This window comes from Eleutherodactylus coqui, chromosome 5 (assembly GCF_035609145.1).
Source record: "Eleutherodactylus coqui strain aEleCoq1 chromosome 5, aEleCoq1.hap1, whole genome shotgun sequence".
Taxonomy (NCBI): Eukaryota; Metazoa; Chordata; class Amphibia; order Anura; family Eleutherodactylidae; genus Eleutherodactylus; species Eleutherodactylus coqui.
Window position 1 is genome coordinate 238,275,681 of NC_089841.1, and position 20,311 is coordinate 238,295,991.

General features: G+C 48.7%; 1 protein-coding gene across 2 annotated transcripts in view; it reads left to right on the forward strand.

Annotated features, from left to right (window-relative positions):
* LPAR1 (lysophosphatidic acid receptor 1) overlaps positions 1–20,311 on the forward strand; it is a 120,986-nt gene that overhangs the window by 47,936 nt on the left and 52,739 nt on the right. Inside the window, exon 1 of one of the 2 annotated variants that reach the window (XM_066604381.1) lies at positions 10,667–10,821. The exons of the other annotated variant lie outside the window; for it this stretch is intronic. The gene's annotated coding sequence lies outside the window, so the exon portion shown is untranslated. Of the gene's footprint in view, positions 1–10,666; positions 10,822–20,311 lie in introns of those variants that run through there. 2 annotated transcript variants of the gene reach the window in all.

Genomic DNA, 20,311 nt, shown 5'->3' on the forward strand with positions numbered 1-20,311 from the left:
GGGATTTTACAGCCGCAGCACTCAACCGATGCTGCAGAGGTTTGGCACGGATTTCACCGCTCACAATGCAAAGGCCGAAATAGGTGATATTTCTGCAATGAAATCCTTGAGAAAAAGGCAGATTTTCAGCAGATTTGCTATAGATTTTTCACTACAAAAAACGTGCAGCGCCCGCACCCCGTGGGACCGCAGTGTAATGGATGATAAAAGGCAACTATACCACTAAAGGTCTGCCCCACTCCCAGCTTTTAACACTCCGCTAGTAGACTGCCAACGCCGTAGATCTGGTATAGTATGCAATGTTTTTTGTTTTTTTCATACACTTCCTTGATTTTTTCATATACGTCTAGCAGTAGCATGTGACATGACAGGCCAAGTCATACTGCCCCCATAACACTGCCATGTGCTGTGCTGCCTTAAAGGGGTTTATCAGGTGGCGCCTGCTGATTACAATGAGAGCTGCGCCTGCAGTTACGAGCGCCATCCACTGCACAAGAGGCTGCCGCTCCAACCTGCGTATCCCAAAACTGACAGCCGGCGCTGCCTGAAAAACCCCTTTAATTACCAGTCATAGCTCTCCCGGCTATAATACACAGTGATTGTACATACATGTAATGCATTTATTCAACATACGGCATATACATTATACAAGTAATGGGGGAGATGCGAACAAAGAAGGTACGCTATAACGCCTACTGGTATATGTGAAATAGTGATATATTCCCATGAGATAATGAGCTATTACTGGTATACTAGGTTTAGATACTAACGTTACAAGAATAGATAATAAGTACCAACCAAAGTGCTGCCGGGTATAATACAGATTTGTATGCAAAACAACTAATACATGACCAGCACCGGCCAATCAGAGAGCAGAGTACAGGGCGCCTTAGTTAGAAAATTGCTCAAGTCATTTAGGGTGGTTGAAAATAGGGCCCGGAGCCGGCGGATCGGAGGGTAGCAGAGAACAACTGCAGGTAATTTACCCAACCCCCCCCCCCCCCACACACACACACACACACACACCTCCTCTGGTCCCAGGACAGAATTTTTTCCTAACCCCGGAGGGTCGTTTTAAATACAACTTTTATTTGTACCCTAAAAGGGGTTGAACGGAGATTAACTTTTATCAAGTGACCACAGGATAGGTGATAGAAGTCTGATTGGTGGAGTCTCCCCAGTAAGACCCTCTTTGACCCCAAGAAAGAGGTCCTGTGTCTCCCTCTTCTGTCACTGTGGGCTTGCTGCACCCACCTGCAGTGACATCAGATTGGATGGAGCAGAGGTCACACATACGCGGCAACACTTCAATCGCCTCAATGAGGACAATGGACACAGCTGAGTGCAAGTGATCGGCTGTCTCTGGCAGTCCCACTGAACATGAATGGAGTAGCGCCATGCATGAGCGACTGCCACTCCATTCAATCTCCTCCTTAGGCTGGATTCAGATGGGCGAGCACGATGTTGGGTTGAGAAACTCGGCCCAATCACGTTTACCAGCATGCATTTTGCACTTGGGTGCAAGACGTTTTTAATTCAAAAATGCCTCGTATCACTTGTTTTATTGCAGTTCTCAAGTGCGTTAGAGGATCGCAAGTGTTTGCCATTGATTGGGAAACATCGCATGCATATTGCACGGCATGCGAGTGCCATGTGAGGTCTATGAAGGTCCCATTGAAAACAATAGGCAAGGAGTTCCAAGAGAAAAAAATAAATAAAATGCAGATTTGTGTGAGTTTTGTGAGTTTCGCAACACACTAAGTCATGTGAGAGCCTTGTCCGTGGGATGCAGAGAGCCTGCAGTGAGGAGGAAGGGGACATGAGCCCCAGCTCTCGGGATCGGTGGGGGTTTCAGCAGTGACACCTTCATCGATTAGACTTTTAGCACAGGATAAGGGATAAAAGTCAAACTTGGTACAATCCCGTTAAAAAACATAATGACATTTCCCCAGCAGTAAATGCAGCTCATAGTGTATTTGTGTGAGAATGAAAGGTCACCGAAGAACCTTTACTTGATGTGCGTGAATTGGCCAATACCGATGACCTACACCTCTGCTTCTAATCAACTTCCCTTATGTAGCTGTGTATTCTCAGAATTACGTGTTAAAGGTCTCTCCTATCTATCCAAAAACAGCGAGTAGTAATTTAGTAGCTTTTGAAGATATTTAATAACCTCACCCTATTTATTGAGTTTTGAGACTATGATGTTCTTGTATCGTTACGCCGATAAATGAAGTTGGAAGAAAAGAAGGATTTGTTCCGGTGGTCATACACTACAGTATGATAAGTCCATGGCTACAATAATATGTAGTTGGGCATCCTCATCTTCTTCTTCCATGCTCCAGCACAGCTGTATCCCTTAGTAGATGCTTATTGTCTAGCGCTCAGGCAAGTTGATCATACTTCTATGGGTTAAAGGGGTTGTACCAAGACTAGAAGTTATCTTCTAGTCTATCAGAATAACTTGCTGATTGATGGGGGTCTCACCGCTAAGACCCCCACTGATCTTAGGAATGGGACTTTGTGCATCGTTGTCACTGTGAGGCTCACGTCTTCCCCCACAGGGACATTAGAGTGCATGGAGTGCTGGCCGAGCATGTGCCATCAGTGCTCTATTCATTTATATGAGGCTGATGGGAAAACCAGAACCAAAACCCCTCTCTGTAGTCCCACTGAGATTGAACAGAACAGTGGCATAACTATAGGGGGTGCAGATGGTGCGGTCGCACATGGGTCCAGGAGCCCATAAAGTCTCTCTTCCCCATATTGCAAACCAATACTATCAATGAAGCTTTATAGTTGGGGGCCGAGTTCCAGATTTTGCACTGGGCCCAGCAGCTTCAAGTTATGCCTCTGGAACACAGCATTAGTGTTCTTGCACAATCAGTGCTCCATTCCGTCTCCTCCTCACTGTGGGGGTACAGTAACCCCACAGTGCTGACGGGTACACAGGACTTGAGAGGGGTCACGTGACCAATTGTGAAATCTCCATCATGGGGAAAAATTGGCAAGCATCATGCATTGATTGAAATTGTAGGATGTGCTACATAAAGTACTTGGGCTTAAGTGCTTTAGGGTGGGTCAACCCTTTTAACATGGATGGGCTATAAGAGCAGACCACGAGTTCAAGTGCCATTGCTGTCTAAAGCTCTGTCCACATCTCTATCAGAGGCTCCATCAGAAACTTTGCTGAAAATCCATCTAAAAACCCAATTTGTTACATTATGCCTATAGGAGGGTCAGTATTTGGCACATGCAGCATGTATCGGTGAACCCTTCCTATCTGGTGTCCAAGTAATGTTATTGGGAATGTGTTTTGGCTAGAGATGAGCGAGCGTACTCGGAAAAGCACTACTCGCTCGAGTAATTTGCTTTATCCGAGTATCGCTGTGCTCGTCCCTGAAGATTCGGGTGCTGGGGAGCAGGGGAGAGCGGGCGGAAGAGAGGGAGAGAAAGATCTTACCTCCGTTCCTCCCCGCTCTCCCCTGCAGCTCCCCGCTCCGTGCCGGCACCCGAATCTTCAGACCCGAGCACAGCGATACTCGGATAAAGCAAATTACTCGAGCGAGTGGTGCTTTTCCGAGTACGCTCGCTCATCTCTAGTTTTGGCCCATCCTGCATCCTCTGAACCCCATGATGAAATATTGTGGTTCTGAAGACCTAAGGAATCTCTACCACGCCAACTGGATGGGAGTCTAATAAAGTGGCCATTCAGCGTATATTACACAAGTGATGTTTATACCAGATTACATTCAGACATGACGAATCTTCTGTTAGTTCTGTTGATGATGTGTCTTGCTTACGATAATTGCTTGAACATCTGGCTGTGGATAAGACACCGATCCGTAAATGTCGATTTTCGCAAACAGACACATTTTGAAGTTCAATCCCCAAAAATAATATTTATAACCTTAAATAAATAATTACTTAAACGGTACAGACAAACAGTGGAGGGTTCGGCTGATCTCTGGATTTCGCTCAATGTCGCAAGACAGCGTTGTTTTCCTTCCAATTTAAAACATCAATTTTGTGTAATGTTGGAAATGATGAGATGGGAGCAGCTGCTGAAGAGACAACACCCGAAAGAAAATAAGACTGACGTAGCAGAACTGCACTAACAGGAAGATACAAAGTATCAGCCCATGGAACCTCTAGTAGGAAGCAGCAGATCCTAACCTTAGCAGAAGAGCGGCCCTGCGCCTGCTGTGGGTGGTCGGACTCACTGGTTTGCAGTCATTCATTACCAGATGCTCTTCAGGATTACAGATCTTGGTTGTTATGAGGTTTTCTACGTAACTCCTTGTGAGATGATTTCGTCTGAATAGAAGGTTCAGCCTGCACTAGGTTTCTTTAAAGCCAGCACCCCAGGGACAGGATGGAGCACTTCACACACTATGTCTAGTCCTGTCCTATAACGCCCTGACCCATTGGCTTCTATAGTCTTTGATCCTTATAGCTTATTTTCTTTCAGTTTGCAAATGGTTTAAGTGAGAAAATTGTTGCTATTCTGGAACATATTGAAAAAAAAGGTTGCAAATACAATAATTTTAGAAAAAATAAAATAAGCATATTCAAAGAAGCTTTATTGGCATAACTAAATAGGCCAGATTTACCAAAAAAAACCCGTACTTTATATCATTCTATTCTGCGTCATATTTACTGAAGGCATGATATCAACACATCCTAGGAATGCTGCTGCAGACTGGTAGGTAGGTACACAGCTCTACTCTGGAGCTAGAAGATCCAGCATTGTCACTCACTGACTACAGGGTCCTTCGCTAATTGAGAGGCACTGTTAGGACTTGAACCTGGGAGCTCCCGTGCTCCAGGCAGTGTCACTTGTGATCGAGCCATGAGTCCTCTGGATAGCTCCCATGCAACCCTTGCCCTTGTTCCTGTGTTTCCCTGACTGGCTCCACCCTGTGTTTTCCCCAATTAGTCTCCCTCTATAAGCCTTCCCCTGTCCCTCTCCTTGCGTGATTATTGTGCTTCCAGCCTCTAGTCAAGCTCCTCCACTTACCTGCTCATCTTAAAAAAGATAATTGCTCCCATTTACCGACCTTTGGCTTCCCCTGACTACACTACCTGCCTGCTCTTCTGCACTGCAATAGACATTACCTGTATATTAACTTCTGGCTTCCCCTGACTATGCTACCTGCCTGCTCCTCTGCACTCCAACAGATATTACCAGTGTATGGACCTCTGGCTTCCCCTGACTACGCTATCTACTGACTCATCTGTACTGCACTTGATATTTCCCATGTACTGACCTTTGGCTTTCCCATGTACTGACCTCCACTTACCTTCTCATCTTACAAAAGACAATTGCTCCCGTTTACCGACCTTTGGCTTCCCCTGACTTCACTACCTGCCTGCTCCTCTGCACTGCAATAGACATTACCTGTATACCAGCTTCTGGCTTCCCCTGACTATGCTACCAGCCTGCTCCTCTGCACTCCAACAGATATTACCTGTGTATGGACCTCTGGCTTCCCCTGACTACGCTATCTACCGGCTCATCTGTACTGCACTTAATACTTCCCCTGTACTGACCTTTAGCTTGCCTGACTACGCTACCCGCCTGTACTGGTTATGACTAGGGACTTCAATCCGGAACCTGATCACTACAGGCACCTATCACATCTCCAAGCACCATAAACTGAGTTATGGTGCTGATAGGACAGGGAATGACGAGTCTGGGGATGTGCTTTTTATACTTACCCGGCTCCCCGTTCTTGCACCGTCACCAGTAGAAGTCAGCAATCTGTCAATCAGTTTCACTTTTTCTTCAGTCACTGTGCACACGGGGGCTTATTTACTATTCAAAATACAACAGTTTTCTGGCACAAATTACGCCAGAAAACTGTCTTTAATGCGTTGCCCCAGATTTAGTATATTTTTAGACACTTTCGGAAAATTTTCTAACTTGTACAAAAAAGGGGAGTGGCCTGAATTACAGGAAAAATTGTGCCAAATAGCCACCAATTGCACCAAAATTTTGGTGCATTTTTTGGCGTAAACTAAGCCAACTAATAGGTAGTCTAAACTAGTAAATTAGCCTCCATTCTCTTTATGAGACTGTGCATGTGACTGAACAAGAGAGTCAAACTAACTGACTGACTGCTGAATTTCCTCGTTGGCAGCACAAGGTGGGGGGGCTTGGCAAGTATAAAACGTATCCCACCTTGGGACCTGTCCTGTCAGATTAGTTTGTGCTGTTTATGGGACATGATGGGTTCCCTTTAACTGCTCAAACACATTCAGGAAGTGCCTAGTAGACCCATGAAATCATCAGTTTACATCTAAAGAACGTCTTAATTGTGAGTTACAATAGAGAAACTCCTTACTGGAAATCCCCTTTAATCATATTCGTTAACGTACATTTTAATTGTATACTCGTTAGGCTCAATTAAAAAAAATGGGAACAGATCACATAAGCGGCCTTCAACCTTCAGCCTTTCAAACCTTCCGACCGAGTCCTTTTCCTTGGTCTAACAATGAGAGAACGGGTCCCTCCCAAAAACCAGTTTCAAATGAGCCTTGGAGGTCTTTGTCTGGATGGAAGACGTAAAGAAAGGATACATGTAAAAGCCGCGGTCTCCACTTATTATACCGCTATCCGCCCCATACCATGAATGGAAACAGTCGAAAGAGAACGGCCTGCTGGAGGACGTAATGATCAGCCTTACATCTTGAATTCATTAAGGATTAAGAAACGAGAGACAAACGAGGAGATGAGAGACATTGATGAGATCGGATTGTCTTTTCCCTCAACAATTTACATTAACTTAATAGCAAAAGCCAAAATATGAAGGGTAATGACCTGTAGAATCATGGGACATTCTCACGAAGCTCTTAGCAAGCCAACAAAATGTATCCATGCCCCAACATATCTTCACGCTTGCATTAGTATCTGCAGCTTGGAATGACAGACGGACGAGGCCGGAGTCGTACAATGCGTTGTGCTCAAGAGGTTTTGTAGGCTGTGGCTTTATTGTATTTCACAAAATGTAGCATGCGGCGGCGATTTTTGTGGAATTATACTCATATAGACATTTTTGGAGCATTTTTAAGTCATGTTAAATGCAGCTCAGCTCAGGGACCATTCACATGGGACAGAATTACGCTGCAGGACGGAGACAAATCCACAGCTTTGGAACTCCATACCAAAATCCTCATGTCCAACGATGGTTTCACATCTATGGTGGAGCCTCTTGTTGGAAGTTCTGCCGCAGATCCGGTTCAAAGTACAAGAAGAAAAATTCGGCAGTCTGGTTCTGTCCTGAGATGTAGCCGTTTGGCTGCGGGGATTCCCCTTTCCTGTTCCCCAAAGCAGGAAAGTGGAACCCCAAGCGAAGATGTGAAACTGCCTTAACGGCGTATTTTGATACGGAATTGCAGGCTAGTTTGTAGCCTTTTTTGATTCTGCATCAAAATCCACAGGTCGCCGGCAGATGGTGGTGTGGAATTCACCGTGGTCCTACTACATCCCACGCGAAAGGTCCCTAAATGCGTTATGGCTGTATACAATGTCCAAGTCGTGCGGCGCAGTTATACAGTGCCCATAAGACTTCTATAGGGCCTTACTCTACATTTCTACGATGGGATTTCAGTGGAAGATTTCTTTAGGTCTACTTCATAGAAGAGATTGTGGCATGTCCATCAAATGTCATAGTGTCACTTAGTTACTGCCCTATGAGCAGTGCTCGGGGGGGATAATACGGGGCAGTGTATATTTTGGGCATCCTGCTCTATCACATGCCTCGGTGTCTGACTAGTGTACAACCCCTTTAAGTGATACTTCAGCATCAATAGTTCTGTCTTGTTCTCTTTTTCACAAGTTGTTGTAAATCTGGCGGTTACTAAGAGGACGGCCAACACAGATCATGTAATTCACACTCAATAACATGAGTGATACTTTAGTAATAAAGTGCAAACAGCTGGAGCCACAACTACTGCATTGTCTACAAGTACAATACACGACTGGTGATACTACACTTACAGTAAAGAGTGCGGGCCACTGACAAACCATGATGGGGCCCAGGGCTGTACAACCTCTTGCGGTCCGAGGTCTGAATCGTTATGTTAAACCGCTCCCAAGGGCCGGATAGATACTTAACTTGGACTCCCACCAGGACAATTGGGGCCCCTCTCCCCTAACCAGCACTCTCCAGAAGTGGGGATCCTTCTATGTCTACAGGCGGCTCTTACCGTTGGGTGTTGTGGTAACAGACTGGTGTTTTTAAGCCCCTATAAGCTACAACAGAGAGCTGCACATAGATGGCCGCCTCTAACTCATATACATATTTCTGGGGGGCCAAACAAGGGACCCCGTTCTCCTGGAACACAGGGGACCCAGCGATGGCCAGTATACAGAGTACCTACCTGCTCCGCAGCTGTACGCTCTCCTCTATTCTCTGATACAGAAGCTACATGTGAGCGGCATTTCTTCATCTAGATGATTGGGAGCCACACAGCATGGCATCGTGGGCGGCATGTGGCCCCGGGTGCAGGTTAGGCACCCCTCATGTAGACAGATGCACAGATTTTAGGCAGAGTTCATTGACCGGGCTCCTGGGTACAATTAATATGCCACCGGCATGGAGTTACATGTAAGACTAGGGAGAATTATGAATTCCCGATAATTATAGCCAATCAGACCCCTTTTACTTTCCCATGTATAGTGGAATAAAAAAAGCAGGGCTCTGATTGGGTGAAACGTTTTTCGAGACACTAAAAAATTTAGTAAATTGTAATAAATGCAAAGGTGCCCCTGCCATCACTGTCAGGTGTCCCTGCCTCGGTGGTCACAAACCCTTGCTCTGGTGGTCACGCATCTCAGCCCCAGCAGACATGAACACCTGCTCCGGAGGTCACGATCCCCTGCTCCAACAGACATGAGCACCTGGCCCGGGGATCATGAGCCCCTGCTCTGGTGGTCACGCATCTCTACTCCAGCAGACATGAGCCCCTGCCCCGGTGGTCACAAGCCCCTGCCCCAGCAGACATGAGCCCCTGCCCCGGTGGTCACAAGCCCCTGCCCCAGCAGACATGAGCCCCTGCCCCGGTGGTCACAAGCCCCTGCCCCGGTGGTCACAAGCCCCTGCCCCAGCAGACATGAGCCCCTGCCCCGGTGGTCACAAGCCCCAGCCCCAGCAGACATGAGCCCCTGCCCCGGTGGTCACAAGCCCCAGCCCCAGCAGACATGAGCCCCTGCCCCGGTGGTCACAAGCCCCTGCCCCAGCAGACATGAGCCCCTGCCCCGGTGGTCACAAGCCCCTGCCCCAGCAGACATGAGCACCTGCCCCAGTGGTCAACAACCCCTGCTCTGACATTCAGGCATCCCTGTCCTTGTGGTCAGCAGCCCCTGTCCCGATGTTCATACGTCCCTGTCGAGGGGGTTAAGAGCCCAATGCCCCAAAGGATGTATGTTGATGTCCTGGCATCCGCAAGCCCCTGCCCCGATGGACGCGAGCCCCCTGCCCTGACGGACGCGAGCCCCCTGCCACGACGGACGCGAGCCCCCTGCCCCGACGGACGCGAGCCCCCTGCCCCGACGGACGCGAGCCCCCTGCCCCGACGGACGCGAGCCCCCTGCCACGACGGACGCGAGCCCCCTGCCACGACGGACGCGAGCCCCCTGCCCCGACTGTAAGGATAAGGCCGCCTGCCCACGGGGGGGGGGGGGGGGGGGGGTGTCGGATTTCACAAGTGTATTTCCACTTCGGAAGAACATTAAAAGTCATTGCGTTTTATCGCAGGACTGACTTCATTGGAAGCTTCGCCGCCTACATTCGTAGAAAATCGTGGCATGCCGTGATTTTTATTATGCGAGTGGAAAATCGCAATGGACTTCCGCTCGTGGACGGCGGGCTGCGTTTTCCATAAGCATCCTATGGAAAGCATCTCATGCGTGATCCATGTGCGGATTATCGCTGAGGATCACGTGATGTAAGATAACCGCGGGCGGGCGGGAAACAAACGTGTAACAATCTGCACCAGCCGTTCGGATTTTGACTACATATAAACTGCGTATCTGTCGCTGATTCCAGCAGCTGCGGCGCTCACTCGCGACTGCCGGGGGCGCTGCACGGAAGATAAGGGGCAGCGCCGTAGCTGCTGCAATCAACTGCGGATATATAGATGATTCCTGGTCAAAATCCGCAGCGATGGTGAAGATTCTGATGCGTTTTTATACAAAAATGGCGCAGTCCTCCGCGATGGATAATCAGCGCCATTTCTGCTACGTGTGAACATACCCTAACGGTTGGGAATAACCCGTATATTATACCCAGGTCATGCCCGGCATACCGGTCGTATCCACCAGGATATCATCTATTGCCGCCCGGTAGCGGCCGTGGGGATGACTCTGCCGGGCCGTAAGGGTTGACTCTGCCAGGCCACCCGCAGGATGTACCCGCCGCCTTCCCTCCATCCTCGGTGGGACAAGCCGGCTACACATCACATCTCTGTCCCCGGTGCCGCTCCGTCCTCCCCCTGCCACCTCCCCTCTCCGCCAGCAGAGCTCCTCCGCACTGGAGAGGCGTGTGCGCCGCCTAGTGGGCAGAGATCGGCGCTCCCTATTGGTCAGTGGGAGAGGCTCGCCAGTAGCCCCACCCACCTGTACCACGTGTACTCTGAAAGTTGTGTTGTAGTGCCGGAGCTGGCCGGCAGCCGAGTTATGAGAGCCGCCGGCTCCGGACAGCCAGTGGCATGGGGCGCTCCCTCCCTGCGGGCTCCGGAGCTCTTCCTGCTCCCTGCACTGAGAACCTTCATCCTGCGGGCGAGATGAGAAGACAGCTGGACATCCGGATGACTGGGGTACGTGTACAGCGCTGTACAGACCGACTGGGACTAATCAAAGTATACAGACCAGCCGGGACTGTGACACAATGTAACACTACAGGGACTATACAGACCGGCAGGGACTATGACACTATGTAACACTACAGGGACTGTGACACTATATAACACTACAGGGACTATACAGACCAGCAGGGACTGTGACACTATGTAACACTACAGGGACTGTGACACTATGTAACACTACAGGGACCATACACACCGGCAGGGACTATGACACTATGTAACACTACAGGGACCATACAGACCGGCAGGGACTGTGACACTATGTAACACTACAGGGACTATACAGACTGGCAGGGACTATGACACTATGTAACACGACAGGGACTATACAGACCGGCAGGGACTATGACACTATGTAACACTACAGGGACTGTGACACTATGCAACACTACAGGGACTATACAGACCAGCCGGGACTATGACACTATGTAACACTACAGGGACTGTGACACTATGCAACACTACAGGGACTATACAGACCGGCAGGGACTGTGACACTATGCAACACTACAGGGACTATACAGACTGGCAGGGACTGTAACACTATGTAACACTACATGGACTATACAGACCAGCCGGGACTGTGACACTATGTAACACTACAGGGACTATACAGACCAGCCGGGACTGTGACACTATGTAACACTACAGGGACTGTACAGACCGTCAGGGACTGTGACACTATGTAACACTACAGGGACTATACAGACCGGCAGGGACTGTGACACTATGTAACACTACAGGGACTATAACCGACCGGGACTATGACACTATGTAACACTACAGGGACTATACAGACCAGCAGGGACTATGACACTATGTAACACTACAGGGACTATACAGACCAGCCGGGACTATGACACTATGTAACACTACAGGGACTATACAGACCAGCCGGGACTATGACACTATGTTTCTGTTAAGTAATTCCAAAGAATCCACAATGCACTTTCCCACTGAAAATAAATAAGAGCTGGGGAGTGTGTGGGTGCCAGGGAATTGAATTGGAAAGGGCTAAATAGATGCTCGAGGGCATTATTACTATTAAGGGGGCACTTGGGGCCACTATTAGTATTAAGGGGCATTTTGGGTACTTTCATGTAACACTACAGGGACTGTGACACTATGTAACACTACAGGGACTATACAGACCGGCAGGGACTGTGACACTATGTAACACTACAGGGACCATACAGACCGGCCTGGACTGTGACACTATGTAACACTACAGGGACTATACAGACCGGCAGGGACTGTGACACTATGTAACACTACAGGGACCATGCAGACCAGCCGGGACTGTGACACTATGTAACACTACAGGGACTATACAGACCGGCAGGGACTGTGACACTATGTAACACTACAGGGACTATGCAGACCAGCCGGGACTGTGACACTATGTAACACTACAGGGACTATACAGACCAGCGGGACTGTGACAATATGTAACACTACAGGGACTGTGACACTATGTAACACTACAGGGACTATACAGACCGGCAGGGACTATGACACTATGTAACACTACAGGGACTATACAGACCGGCAGGGACTGTGACACTATGTAACACTACAGGGACTATACAGACCGGCAGGGACTGTGACACTATGTAACACTACAGGGACTATACAGACCGGCAGGGACTGTGACACTATGTAACACTACAGGGACTATACAGACCGGCAGGGACTGTGACACTATGTAACACTACAGGGACAATACAGACCGGCAGGGACTGTGACACTATGTAACACTACAGGGACTGTGACACTATGTAACACTACAGGGACTGTGACACTATGTAACACTACAGGGACCATACAGACCTGCCGGGACTGTGACACTATGTAACACTACAGGGACTATACAGACCGGCCGGGACTGTGACACTATGTAACACTACAGGGACTATACAGACCAGCAGGGACTGTGGCGCTATGTAACACTACAGGGACTGTGACACTATGTAACCCTGCAGGGACTATACAGACTAGCAGGGACTATAAAACAATGTAACACTACAGGGACCATACAAACCGGCAGGGACTGTGACACTATGTAACACTACAGGGATTATACAGACTGGCAGGGACTGTGACACTATGTAACACTACAGGGACTATGCAGACCGGCCGGGACTGTGACACTATGTAACACTACAGGGACTATACAGACCGGCAGGGACTGTGACGCTATGTAACACTACAGGGACTGTGACACTATGTAACCCTACAGGGACTATACAGACTAGCAGGGACTATGACACAATGTAACACTACAGGGACCATACAAACCGGCAGGGACTGTGACACTATGTAACACTACAGGGATTTTACAGACTGGCAGGGACTGTGACACTATGTAACACTACAGGGACTATGCAGACCGGCAGGGACTGTGACACTATGTAACACTACAGGGACTGTGACACTATGTAACACTACAGGGACTATACAGACCGGCAGAAACTGTGACACTATGTAACACTACAGGGACTATACAGACCGGCAGGGACTGTGACACTATGTAACACTACAGGGACTATACAGACTGGCAGGGACTGTGACACTATGTAACACTACAGGGACTATACAGACTGGCAGGGACTGTGACACTATGTAACACTACAGGGACTATACAGACTTGCAGGGACTGTGACACTATGTAACACTACAGGGACTATACAGACTGGCAGGGACTGTGAAACTATGTAACACTACAGGGACTATACAGACTGGCAGGGACTGTGAAACTATGTAACACTACAGGGACTATACAGACCGGCAGGGACTGTGACACTATGTAACACTACAGGGACTATACAGACTGGCAGGGACTGTGACACTATGTAACACTAAAGGGACTAAACAGACCGTCAGGGACTGTGACATTATGTAACACTACAGGGACTATACAGACCAGCAGGGACTGTGACACTATGTAACACTACAGGGACTATACAGACCGGCAGGGACTGTGACATTATGTAACACTACAGGGTTGACCACCAGTATACAGACCAGCCAGGACTGTGACACTATGTAACGCTACAGGCTAATCACCAGTATATAGACCGGCTGGGACTGGGACACTGTAGGGTTGATCACTGGTATACAGACCATCCGGGACTGTGGCACTATGTAACACTACAGGGCTGATCACCAGTATACAGACCGTCCGGGACTGGGACACTGTAGGGCTAATCACCGGTATACAGACCGGCCGAGACTGTGACACTATAGAGCTGATAACCAGTATACAGACCGGCCGGGACTGTGACACTATAGGGCTGATCACCAGTATACAGACCGGCTGGGACTGTGACACTATAGGGCTGATCACCAGTATACAGACCGGCCGGGACTGTGACACTATAGAGCTGATCACCAGTATACAGACCGGCCGGAACTGTGACACTATAGGGCTGATCACCAGTATACAGACCGGCCGGGACTGTGACACTATAGAGCGGATCACCAGTATACAGACCGGCCGGGACTGTGACACTATAGAGCTGATAACCAGTATACAGACCGGCTGGGACTGTGACACTATAGGGCTGATCACCAGTATACAGACCGGCCGGGACTGTTGACACTATGTAACACTACAGGCAGTATACAGTCTGCTGTGGGATTATTGGTTCTACTGTACATATAATATTATAGATTATCTGAGGCTATCTGAGACTGATCACCAGTATATAGCCTTCTAGCTACTACTTACACGTGACACTCACCAGTGTATTGCCTTCAAACTGGGACTTGCCTGTGACACTCACTGGTATACAGCCTTCTAGCTGGCACTTGCCTATCACAGTCACCAGTATACAGCCTTCTAGCTGGGACTTACCTGTGACACTCACGGCTATCTAGCCTTCTAGCTGACACTTACCTGTGACACTGACTAGTATACAGCCTTCTAGCTGGCACATACCTGTGACACTCTCCAGTATCCAGCCTTCTAGCTGACACTTACCTGTGACACTGACTAGTATACAGCCTTCTAGCTGGCACTTACCTGTGACACTGACTAGTATACAGCCTTCTAGCTGGCACTTAGCTGTGACACTGACTAGTATACAGCCTTCTAGCTGGCACTTACCTGTGACACTGACTAGTATACAGCCTTCTAGCTGACACTTACCTGTGACACTGACTAGTATACAGCCTTCTAGCTGACACTTACCTGTGACACTGACTAGTATACAGCCTTCTAGCTGACACTTACCTGTGACACTGACTAGTATACAGCCTTCTAGCTGACACTTACCTGTGACACTGACTAGTATACAGCCTTCTAGCTGACACTTACCTGTGACACTGACTAGTATACAGCCTTCTAGCTGACACTTACCTGTGACACTGACTAGTATCCAGCCTTCTAGCTGGCACTTACCGGTGGCACTGACTAGTATCCAGCCTTCTAGCTGGCACTTACCTGTGACACCTGTATCCAACCTTCTAGCTAGCACTTACCTGTGACATCAGTAGACAGCCTTCTAGCTGCCACTTACCTGTGACACCAGTATGTTGCCTTCTAGCTGCCACTTACCTGTGACACTGACTAGTATACACCCTTCTAGCTGGTACTTAGCTGTGACATTGACTAGTATACAGCCTTCTAGCTGGCACTTACCTGTGACACTGACTAGTATCCAGCCTTCTAGCTGGCACTTACCTGTGACACTGACTAGTATACAGCCTTCTAGCTGGCACTTACCGGTGACACTGACTAGTATCCAGCCTTCTAGCTGGCACTTACCTGTGACACTGACTAGTATCCAGCCTTCTAGCTGACACTTACCTGTGACACTGACTAGTATACAGCCTTCTAGCTGGCACTTACCTGTGACACTGACTAGTATACAGCCTTCTAGCTGGCACTTACCTGTGACACTGACTAGTATACAGCCTTCTAGCTGGCACTTACCGGTGACACTGACTAGTATCCAGCCTTCTAGCTGGCACTTACCTGTGACACTGACTAGTATACAGCCTTCTAGCTGACACTTACCTGTGACACTGACTAGTATACAGCCTTCTAGCTGACACTTACCTGTGACACTGACTAGTATACAGCCTTCTAGCTGACACTTACCTGTGACACTGACTAGTATACAGCCTTCTAGCTGACACTTACCTGTGACACTGACTAGTATACAGCCTTCTAGCTGACACTTACCTGTGACACTGACTAGTATACAGCCTTCTAGCTGACACTTACCTGTGACACTGACTAGTATCCAGCCTTCTAGCTGGCACTTACCGGTGGCACTGACTAGTATCCAGCCTTCTAGCTGGCACTTACCTGTGACACCTGTATCCAACCTTCTAGCTAGCACTTACCTGTGACATCAGTAGACAGCCTTCTAGCTGCCACTTACCTGTGACACCAGTATGTTGCCTTCTAGCTGCCACTTACCTGTGACACTGACTAGTATACACCCTTCTAGCTGGTACTTAGCTGTGACATTGACTAGTATACAGCCTTCTAGCTGGCACTTACCTGTGACACTGACTAGTATCCAGCCTTCTAGCTGGCACTTACCTGTGACACTGACTAGTATACAGCCTTCTAGCTGGCACTTACCGGTGACACTGACTAGTATCCAGCCTTCTAGCTGGCACTTACCTGTGACACTGACTAGTATCCAGCCTTCTAGCTGACACTTACCTGTGACACTGACTAGTATACAGCCTTCTAGCTGGCACTTACCTGTGACACTGACTAGTATACAGCCTTCTAGCTGGCACTTACCTGTGACACTGACTAGTATACAGCCTTCTAGCTGGCACTTACCTGTGACACTGACTAGTATACAGCCTTCTAGCTGACACTTACCTGTGACACTGACTAGTATACAGCCTTCTAGCTGACACTTACCTGTGACACTGACTAGTATACAGCCTTCTAGCTGACACTTACCTGTGACACTGACTAGTATACAGCCTTCTAGCTGACACTTACCTGTGACACTGACTAGTATACAGCCTTCTAGCTGACACTTACCTGTGACACTGACTAGTATACAGCCTTCTAGCTGACACTTACCTGTGACACTGACTAGTATCCAGCCTTCTAGCTGGCACTTACCGGTGGCACTGACTAGTATCCAGCCTTCTAGCTGGCACTTACCTGTGACACCTGTATCCAGCCTTCTAGCTGCCACTTACCTGTGACACCAGTATGTTGCCTTCTAGCTGCCACTTACCTGTGACACTGACTAGTATACACCCTTCTAGCTGGTACTTAGCTGTGACATTGACTAGTATACAGCCTTCTAGCTGGCACTTACCTGTGACACTGACTAGTATCCAGCCTTCTAGCTGGCACTTACCTGTGACACTGACTAGTATACAGCCTTCTAGCTGGCACTTACCGGTGGCACTGACTAGTATCCAGCCTTCTAGCTGGCACTTACCTGTGACACCTGTATCCAGCCTTCTAGCTGGCACTTACCGGTGACACTGACTAGTATCCAGCCTTCTAGCTGGCACTTACCTGTGACACTGACTAGTATCCAGCCTTCTAGCTGGCACTTACCGGTGACACTGACTAGTATCCAGCCTTCTAGCTGGCACTTACCTGTGACACTGACTAGTATACAGCCTTCTAGCTGGCACTTACCGGTGGCACTGACTAGTATCCAGCCTTCTAGCTGGCACTTACCTGTGACACCTGTATCCAGCCTTCTAGCTGGCACTTACCGGTGACACTGACTAGTATACAGCCTTCTAGCTGGCACTTACCTGTGACACTGACTAGTATACAGCCTTCTAGCTGGCACTTACCGGTGGCACTGACTAGTATCCAGCCTTCTAGCTGGCACTTACCTGTGACACCTGTATCCAGCCTTCTAGCTGGCACTTACCTGTGACGCTGACTAGTATCCACCCTTCTAGCTGGCACTTAGCTGTGACACCTGTATCCAGCCTTCTAGCTAGCACTTACCTGTGACATCAGTAGACAGCCTTCTAGCTAGCACTTACCTGTGACATCAGTAGACAGCCTTCTAGCTACCACTTACCTGTGACACCAGTATGTTGCCTTCTAGCTGCCACTTACCTGTGACACCTGTATCCAGCCCTCTAGCTGGCACTTACCTGTGACACTGACTAGTATACACCCTTCTAGCTGGCATTTACCTGTCACACTGACTAGTATACAGCCTTCTAGCTGGCATTTACCTGTGACATTGTCTAGTATCCAGCCTTCTAGCTGCCACTTACCTGTGACACTGACTAGTATACAGCCTTCTAGCTGCCACTTACCTGTGACACTGACTAGTATACACCCTTCTAGCTGGCATTTACCTGTCACACTGACTAGTATACAGCCTTCTAGCTGGCATTTACCTGTGACATTGTCTAGTATCCAGCCTTCTAGCTGGCACTTACCTGTCACACTGACTAGTATCCAGCCTTTTAGCTGGCACTTACCTGTCACACTGACTAGTATACACCCTTCTAGCTGGTACTTACCTGTGACACTGACTAGTATCCAGCATTTTAGCTGGCACTTACCTGTGATATTGACTAGTATCCAGCATTCTAGCTGGCATTTACCTGTGACACTGACTAGTATACACCCTTCTAGCTGGCACTTACCTGTGACACCTGTATCCAGCCTTCTAGCTGGCACTTACCTGTCACACTGACTAGTATACACCCTTCTAGCTGGCACTTACCCGTGACATTGACCAGTATCCAGCATTCTAGCTGACACCTGTGACATTGACTAGTAACCAGCCTTCTAGCTGGCACTTACCTGTGACACCTGTATCCAGCCTTCTAGCTGGCACTTACCTGTCACACTGACTAGTATACACCCTTCTAGCTGCCACTTACCTGTGACATTGACTAGTATCCAGCATTCTAGCTGGCACTTACCTGTGCCACTCCCCAGTATCCAGCCCTCCAGCTGGCACTTACCTGTGACACTGACTAGTATACAGCCTTCTAGCTGCCACTTACCTGTGACACTGACTAGTATCCAGCCCTCTAGCTGGCACTTACCTGTGACACTGACTAGTATACAGCCTTCTAGCTGCCACTTACCTGTGACACTGACTAGTATCCAGCCCTCTAGCTGGCACTTACCTGTGACACTGACTAGTATACAGCCTTCTAGCTGCCACTTACCTGTGACACTGACTTGTATCCAGCCCTCTAGCTGGCACTTACCTGTGACACTGACTAGTATCCAGCCTTCTAGCTGGCACTTACCTGTGACACTGACTAGTATACAGCCTTCTAGCTGGCACTTACCGGTGACACTGACTAGTATCCAGCCTTCTAGCTGGCACTTACCGGTGACACTGACTAGTATCCAGCCTTCTAGCTGGCACTTACCTGTGACACTGACTAGTATACAGCCTTCTAGCTGGCACTTACCGGTGGCACTGACTAGTATCCAGCCTTCTAGCTGGCACTTACCTGTGACACCTGTATCCAGCCTTCTAGCTGGCACTTACCGGTGACACTGACTAGTATACAGCCTTCTAGCTGGCACTTACCGGTGGCACTGACTAGTATCCAGCCTTCTAGCTGGCACTTACCTGTGACACCTGTATCCAGCCTTCTAGCTGGCACTTACCTGTGACGCTGACTAGTATCCACCCTTCTAGCTGGCACTTAGCTGTGACACCTGTATCCAGCCTTCTAGCTAGCACTTACCTGTGACATCAGTAGACAGCCTTCTAGCTAGCACTTACCTGTGACATCAGTAGACAGCCTTCTAGCTACCACTTACCTGTGACACCAGTATGTTGCCTTCTAGCTGCCACTTACCTGTGACACCTGTATCCAGCCCTCTAGCTGGCACTTACCTGTGACACTGACTAGTATCCAGCCTTCTAGCTGGCACTTACCTGTGACACTGACTAGTATACAGCCTTCTAGCTGGCACTTACCGGTGACACTGACTAGTATCCAGCCTTCTAGCTGGCACTTACCTGTGACACTGACTAGTATCCAGCCTTCTAGCTGGCACTTACCGGTGACACTGACTAGTATCCAGCCTTCTAGCTGGCACTTACCTGTGACACTGACTAGTATACAGCCTTCTAGCTGGCACTTACCGGTGGCACTGACTAGTATCCAGCCTTCTAGCTGGCACTTACCTGTGACACCTGTATCCAGCCTTCTAGCTGGCACTTACCGGTGACACTGACTAGTATACAGCCTTCTAGCTGGCACTTACCTGTGACACTGACTAGTATACAGCCTTCTAGCTGGCACTTACCGGTGGCACTGACTAGTATCCAGCCTTCTAGCTGGCACTTACCTGTGACACCTGTATCCAGCCTTCTAGCTGGCACTTACCTGTGACGCTGACTAGTATCCACCCTTCTAGCTGGCACTTAGCTGTGACACCTGTATCCAGCCTTCTAGCTAGCACTTACCTGTGACATCAGTAGACAGCCTTCTAGCTAGC